The 8,528-nt window shown below is 37.3% G+C and overlaps 1 pseudogene; it reads right to left on the bottom strand.

The window, feature by feature from the left end:
• Positions 1-5,830: 5,830 nt before the first annotated feature.
• LOC149234432 (uncharacterized) lies at positions 5,831-7,745 on the bottom strand (annotated as a pseudogene).
• Between the last annotated feature and the right edge of the window lie 783 nt (positions 7,746-8,528).

The following is an 8,528-nucleotide window of genomic DNA, read 5'->3' on the forward strand; positions in this document are numbered from 1 at the left end:
TTACAAAATTTCACAAAAAAGAAAGTAATTAGAAAATCTTGAAATTCTGGCTTCAAGGAGAACTCAATATACTAGGGATAATCTAGATCCAAACCCTACCCCAATAGTGGATAATCCCAACCTGATTTCGAGAAGACCCAAAAAACAAGAAAGTTCAGTCAATCCAACACCTTCAATCAAAGCAGATTCATGCCCTGGTGAGTGGTTGTTTTTAGAAGACCTTCCCTTTGATGTGTCATTTGACCTTTCCCTATTTAGAACTAGGTTTGAAAGTGCACTTGATGACATAGTTCTAGATTTGGAGTTTATTGCAAATCTCGAAGTCCAAAAGGCAAACCAGTCAATTGATGAGTATATTCTAAATTCCCCTTAGTCATCCCTTACTACTGCTAAGATCCCCCAGCTTTCTAAACTAGTGTCCACTACTCTTAGTTCACCATTATTCCCTTCAACCTCTAAAGTTCATTCCCTGCCTCCATTTATACCTTCACTTCCCTACCAACCTACCATTACCCATCAATCACCTATTAATCCTAGTTCTCCATTGACTACTATATCATCTCCAAGTACCTCAACCCCATGTCTTAGCCCTGCCCAACTTAGAGCCATGGAAAATAGATATGCTCCTCTTGTGTTACTTGCCCCACTTGGTGCCATGCCATAAGACTACCAAAACAAAATTGTCCAATTTGATGGCATAGGACCTTATACAACACAAAATCATGTAAACAAAATGACAGACTACTTTGAATTGCATGAAATTGATATTGGAGATGTTCAAATGAGACTTTTTGCTCAGACTCTAGCCAGTGATGTTAGGAAATGGTTCAAAGCATTACCTGCTAATAGCATAGATAGTCTAGATATATTTTATCAGCAATTTTTAAATAGATGGGAAAAGAAAAAGAACCCTTTGTAGATCCTTTCAAAGTACAAAAATCTTAAAAGAGGACCTAATGAAACAGTCCAGGATTATTGCACCAAATTTAACAATATATACAATGCAATACTAGTTAATCTTAGACCCCCACCTAACTTAGCATTGATAAAATTTCCTGATGGGTTTGATACTAATATGGCATTCCAACTCAAAGAGAGAAATCCCCCAACTTTAGAAGACATGCAAAGTGTAGCAGTTAGTGTAGAATCCAATTTGCTAGCAAAAAGAGCTAAAGTTAGGAACAAAAGGAGAGGATTTGTGAAAGATGAAGCCTCACCCTCTGACCTTAAAATAGATGTTCTGGCCAAGAGTATGGAAAAGCTTATGGATAGGATAGATAATATGGAGAGGAAGCCTCAATGGGATAATCAACAGGCACCTCCAGTTAGAAACCCAAACTTTAGAAAGAATCAGAATCAAAATACTAGAAAGAATGGACCTGATCAGAATATTAGGCCTACCTTTCAAGAAAACTATGCTGAAGCATCTCATCAGATGACCTTGAACAAGACACACACATTAACCTGATGGGATTGGATGATGAGGAAACTGTCTTCTTGACCCAAGATGAGCAGGAACTGCATATGCTGCAGCAATTGCAGACCCAATCTGGAGAATCATTTGATTATAAACAAGGATATGATTTTTCCATCTTTGAAGTACACAAACAATACAACTTAAGGAGTAAAAAGAATACTGATACTCCTGACCAAACCAAGAAAACAGTGCCAAATCAACCCAAGAAAATCAAAGCAGCTCCAGTTACTAAAACTCTCCAAATCCTCCCTAGACCAAACCAAAACCCTCCTAGTCCCACCATTGTAGATATAACCCCTAATCAACCCCCTAATGATCAACCATCCACTTCAATCCCCTCCAAGGAAATAGTGGAAAAATCTCCAAACACCATATTAGAAAATCCACATAAAAAGACCCCAAATACAGAAAAAGAAGAGCAACCTACTCCAATTCCTGCTATGAAAATTCCAAGCCCTCAAATAGAAAAAGCCCCTTTGCCTTTCAATTTGGGAGCAGAGGTAGCTAAACTAAAAATTTCAGTTCCCTTAACAGAACTGATTAAAAGTGAAACCTATAAGTCTCAAATAAACCAAACCTTAAACATTGTTGAGAATGAAGATTTTGTCAACTTGTTTGATGATCTACTAGAACTTATATTTGATCCTAATGTTAATGGAAAACCACTAAAAGGAGGGATACCAACCTTTTATATTAGCCTTAGCATTCATGATAGAATCTTACACAACACAATGTTAGATTCTGGGGCCTCACACAATTTAATGCCCAAATCAATTATGGAAAAATTAAACTTAGACATTACAAGATCTTACAAGGACTTATTTTCATTTGACTCAAGTCAAGTAAAGTGTCTAGGGTTAACCAAAGACTTGTGTGTTACCTTAGTACAATATCCTACTAAAAGCATTCAAATGGACATAGTAGTCGCTGACATCCCACCTAAATATGGCATGTTATTGTCTAGATCATGGGGAGCTAAACTCCAAGGATCTTTACAACTTGACATGTCATATGCCACAATCTCTATTTTTGGAAAACCTAAAAATTTGTATAGAGAGACCCTAATGAAATATGTGGTGAGTAGCCAAGATAGGCCTCAAAACTTTCCTATCTACTCCATGCATTTGGACATTGATTCTTTTATTTTGTATAATGCTGAACAAACACAACAAACTACTTCAAACAGTATTGTTTTAGAACCAAAAGAAATTGCAGTTACAGCTAAAAATGAAACTGTCCAAACTCAAGAGCTTTCCAACAAACAAGATAATCAAAATACAACAAACAATGAAAATTTTGTTCCCCCAGACAGTGAAAATTATAAACATGAGATATCATGGCACCTTAAATTTGATGGATCAGTGAACAAGTTAGGAACAGGAGCAGGAGTATGGATATACAATATGGAGAATGATCACTCAAAGGGCCATGCTTACAGATTGAATTTTAAATGCACTAACAACATGGCTGAATATGGAGCTCTGATTTTAGGTCTCAAACTACTTAGGAATTTAGGAGCCAAAAGAGTTTCTATCATGGGAGACTTTGAGTTAGTTATAAAACAAATTAATGTTGTATATATGACCAGAGATCCTAGATTAAGTTTTTATAGAGGGACAATTGTAGAAATAATGAATAATTTCCTAGAAACTAAGCTTGCAGTCATCCCAAGGAAGCATAATATGCAGGCTCTTAGTTTAGCGATGTTTGCCAGCACTTGTAAGTTACCATTTCAACCTAACCATCAGTACACTGCTAAGGTTAGGCATAGAGCTGCTGTCCCAGATAACTTGAAAAACTTGCACGTATTTGCTAATGACAAACAGATAAACAATTTTTTTAACTTTATAAGAAGAATTTGTAAATAGTAATATAGATACTGACATAACATCAGATCCTGATTTTGAAAATGAAATAGAAATTAATGAAATAGAAGATGAAAAGATAGATAGATTTCATCCCACTAAATTTACAAGATCAGATGTAGAAAACCTAAAGGAAATTGAGATTGATGAGATAATTAATGAATACTCTGAAATCATTAATCTCAAAGACAACTTTTTGCCGAAAGGATTAACCCCTTTGGAAGACTTGTTTGACTCAAATGATGTCCCTAGAAAACCAAAAATGGAACCCTTAAAATCTAATATAGAGGAGTGTAATATAGGCACTAAGGAAAATCCAAAATTAATCAAACTTTCAAAGTCATTACCTCCTACTGAAAAGGTGAAATACCTTGAATTATTAAAAGAATTCCAAGATGTCTTTGCTTGGAGTTATGAGGACCTCAAGTCCTACAAGACCAACACCATACAACACACCATCCCAATAAAAGAAAACCAGAAACCTTTCAAACAAAAGCTTAGGAGGATTAATCCCATCCGATTGCCTTCTATTGAAAAGGAAATTTGAAGGATATATGAGGCCAAGATATTAGCACCAATCAGATTCTCTGATTGGGTTTTGAATTTGGTACCAACAAGGAAGAAAACTGGTGAGATCAGACTTTTTGTTGATCTCATAAATCTTAATAAAGTTTCACTCAAAGACAATTACCCTCTCCCAAAAATGGATCATATCTTAAAAAGGGTAGTTGGGTCAACCAGAATCTCATTATTGGATGGGTTTTTTGGTTACAATCAGATTTTAGTTCACCCAGAGGACCAGGCCAAAACTGTGTTTACTACTCTTTGCGGCACATTCATGTATGTGAAGATGCCTTTTGGATTAATGAATGCAGGGGCCACTTTCCAAAGAGCCATGGACATATATTTTTCCAAGGAAATTCATGACTTCCTAGTAATATATTTAGGTGACATCACTGTACTGTCAAAATTTGATAAACAACACTTAGATCATCTAAGGCAGGTTTTCATCAAATGCAAGAAGTATGGAATTTCTTTAAATCCCAAGAAATCTTTATTTGGGTTAGAAGAGGGAAAGTTATTAGGGCATATAATCTCAAAAGATGGTATCCAAATAGATCCTGCAAGAATAGAAGCCATCTTACAGATACAACATCCTAGGAGCATTAAGGAATTACAAGCCTTTTTAAGGAAAATTAACTTTCTTAGGAGATTTATTTCTAACCTAGTAGAATTAATTAGATCAGTGAACAATATGTTGAAAAAAGATTCGACCATAAAGTGGACTATTGAGGCTAAGAAATCCTTTGAAGACATTAAGCTAGCCTTAACTAAAACACCAGTTTTGATCAATCCAAAATTTGACAGAGATTTCGTTTTATTTTCCTTTCCTTCATACCATACAATTGTTGCAGTTCTACTGCAGAAAAATGATCAGGGTTATGAACAACCTATTGCCTTTTTTAGCAAAGCCCTGAGGGATGCCCCCTTAAAATACAACATAATGGAAAAACAAGCCTTTGCTTTGGTCAAAGCTATCAAAGATTTTAGAGTTTACATTTTATATTCTCATATAGTAGCCTATGTCCCTAATTCAGTAGTCAAGGACATCCTAACTCAGGAAGGTCCAGATGGAAAGAGAGGGAAATGGATCGCTACTATATTGGAATATGACCTAGAAATCAAACCAACAAAGTTAATCAAAGGCCAAGGTTTAGCCAAGCTCATGGCTGAATCGAACTGTCAGGCCTTAGATATAAATTTTATTGCAGAAATGGATAATGAAGAGGAGATGGCGACTCCACCAATCAGCCAGGCCTTTATTGAATCATCATGGTATACCAACATCATGTATGTTTTACTAAATCTACAAGATCCTCCTAAATTATCGAGGGCCAAAAGCAGGTTTTTAAAAATGAAATCCTTAAAATTTTGCATAGTAGATAATGCTTTGTTTTGGAGGAATCATGAAGGTATTCTGCTCAACTGTTTATTGAAATAAGAATCTGACAAAGTGTTACAAGAGTGTTGGACACCTAATCCTCAATGGGTTAGTGTGGAAGCCGAATAGACAAAAGGAGTCTAAGAGACCTTGGGATGTGAAACCCAACGGTCAAACAATATACTATAAATGTATATCAGTTGTTAATAAAATATGTACTCTCATGTTTTATCCTTTAGATTATGATGGTTGCCCATGTGTGTTTAACATGGTATCAGAGCAGGCATATTCCTACCCTGCATAATTATTTTGAGTCACTTGTTTTATGGCCTTTATGCGCAAATCATTTCTGCCATCAATTTTGCATCTCATGAATATTTTCTCATGAATATTTTATCAGCTAAATTTTAGCTGCAACCTATCATTTCTCCAGTGCCATTTTTTTGCACTGCTCTTGCTTTGCTCTGACATATAATAACGCTGCTGACCTTTTTTTATAATCACCTACATGTAACGCTGCGCTGCCCCTGACGTTGTTTCATATAATCAGCTGTTCATTAATATTCCTGTATTGTCCTCTGCGTTGCTCATCTCTGCATAACCTTTGTCTGACACTGCCTGCGTTCTGTCTGCCATATTCCATTTATACTGACCTGCTCCCTCCACTGTCGCTGCCAGGTCTAGACACTGTTTACCTGCACTGTCTGCACTGTCCATGAGTGTTTCATAAAAAAAAAAGAGGCCCTGTGCGTTAACATACCTATCCGCTCTATGGTATTCGCTCTTGCTCCTCACAGCACCACACTCCAGGTTGATACCATGCTGCCTCTGCCTGAGATTTAACGCTGGTCTGCTCCATTACTCGTGTAATATCACTCAACTCTTCCAGTGTTTAATGCTGTGTATACCCAATACACCTCTGCTCCAAGGAAACTTTTGTTTTCTGAGAGTGCTTTTGAAGTTACTGAGTGGAGCGTTCTAGACATTGCAAAGTGCCAGACCTTGGTTTGAGCTGTACATGCATGCTTGCTCTACGCCGGTTGCGACCAGTGTTTCAGCAGGCAGCCCTGAGGTACTGCTTCCTCCATTTAATAATGGTTTGAACAAATCTCCGTTGGTCAGCCAGGCTCCCGCACTTCACATACATATTGAGAAGCGTGTTTCGTAGAAATCTGTCTGTGCTAAATCCAGTCTGATTGATGTGAGCATGGATAAGTTTGCCCTCTGCCAAAGATTTTTTCTGAATGCAGGTCTGCAATATTGAAACATATGTAGGATAGTCCACTGGGCTGCCCGTACGATCGAATATACCCAATGCCTCATTCAAATGGTTCTATTTACAAAGTGTTGACTGATGGTGCAAACAGTGTGTTTGGAGGATAACAGCGGTAGACATTTTCCTGCCATATAGTTGAACGTTGCCTTTGTGTTTGCCTTTGTGGTCACTGGTATTATATAACACTGGTATTACATTGTATTTACACTCACCATACGCTGCCCCACTCGTGTTGGTCCCACATCTTCCTCCTTGTGTACAGGCGCAGAGAGAATTTCAAGCCTCCCTTTACAATCTCGTACTACGCCATCACAATCTCGGAAGTAACCAGGTTCAATCTGACAAACCATAGACAGCTGATTACCAGAGACCTCTTTGGACACAATGCAAGGATTCCAGTTTTGAATTTTCTGCAAGAAATTGGCTTCCTGAATCTCAGGGATTACAAGTCGCAACCTCATTGGCGATCTTTTTATGGGAAAATGCTTTTGGAGCTCCCGAATAAGATCCAGAGCCTGTTGATTTGAACTTTTGTGAGGATCTATAGAAAAATGGACTTTGTGCATTAGGCGTTCAATCATGTTGATTGTATCAGGGTTGATTGTCTTCTCCATCACAATTGTTGCAATGTCACGGAACTGGCTTGATAACTGAGATTCTCTCTCCTTTCCCGCAATTTGGAGCTCACCTTTGTTAAGAACCTCCAACCATATATTTTCATGATCATCTGTTCCAAAAGATTTTATCAAGTCCTTAGATTTTTCCAGAATTCCTTTGGAGACATTTGAATACACTGTATGAGACTGCAACACCTCATCCAAATCCTTCTCTACTCTTGACCGCCATGAGAGCACTTTATTCTTATAACAAGCAATTTCAAAATGCATTCCGTGTTTCTTCAAGCGAACTACGGCCACGTTCGTTAATCTTTTTTGCCCAACGGGCTGTACTATTGTCTTTGACATTTCCAATGGCCGGTGTGGACAAAATTATACGGCTTCCTCCAATCTCTTCTGTTTATGCAGCGTGACTCACCTGAAACAATTGTTAAAGAGAATTCCACTGCGGAGAGGCTGGATGAGATAAGTGAATGATATTCAATTATTCGAGATAAAATGGGAATTTTCCCTAGTTTTTAAAAGCTACAGTTGCTTGTAGTCATCTGAATGTTATCATCAACCAGAGTTATCGACCGAGAAGACTACCTGAACAAGAAACTCCGAAGGGCTGCAACGTATTTAGATTAGAAGGTCAGCCAAACCGAAAATCATTAGGGACAAAATATGAGCCCTCTACCAGTGTTGTGAAGGAAGTTCCTCCTTGAACCTTGGGTGTAAAATTGATAAAATACACTGTATTTCTTGAATAGATATCTATGTAAAGCTTGCATCCTTGCTGATATATATTTCTGAGTGGAAAAACAAGTATTTTATTTGTTGTAGCGTTTGAGTTTCATTGTTTGGGAATGCACAATATACTTTCCTTGTATATGAATGCAACCAACCATCGTTGTGTGTGGATTTGGAGAATAAGTAGAGTTAAAATCTAGCCTTTGATTCATTCCTCAAGGAATAATCTCATTTGATTGTTGTAGTTTTCTGAGAGAACAAACTTTGAGAATACGTTGTAGTGACATTGGTTCATAGTTGGCTTAAAGTGTAAGTTTAACATTGGAGAAAATGGCCAGAATCAGCTAAGTATTAGAGTTCCTCAAAACTCTGATATTGTCTACTACTCATGATACATTAAAAGTCAACAAAGTTTCTCTCACAGACATTCAGGTCTGTCTACAAAATGCACAGGAAAAGATCGATTTTTTGCAGCTTGAATCTCAGCTACAACAAGAAGAATTAAAATAGAGGAGTCATTCTGAACATTTTTCTGTTCAGAACATTGAGACTGCAACCCATCAGAAGCAAGTCAATAATGTTACAGTTGGTTCAGATTTAGTACCCAATAAAGCTGCAG

Source organism: Pinus tabuliformis, chromosome 8, assembly GCF_031772625.1.
Source record: "Pinus tabuliformis cultivar Carrire ecotype Pingquan chromosome 8, CPIR1, whole genome shotgun sequence".
NCBI lineage: Eukaryota > Viridiplantae > Streptophyta > Pinopsida > Pinales > Pinaceae > Pinus > Pinus tabuliformis.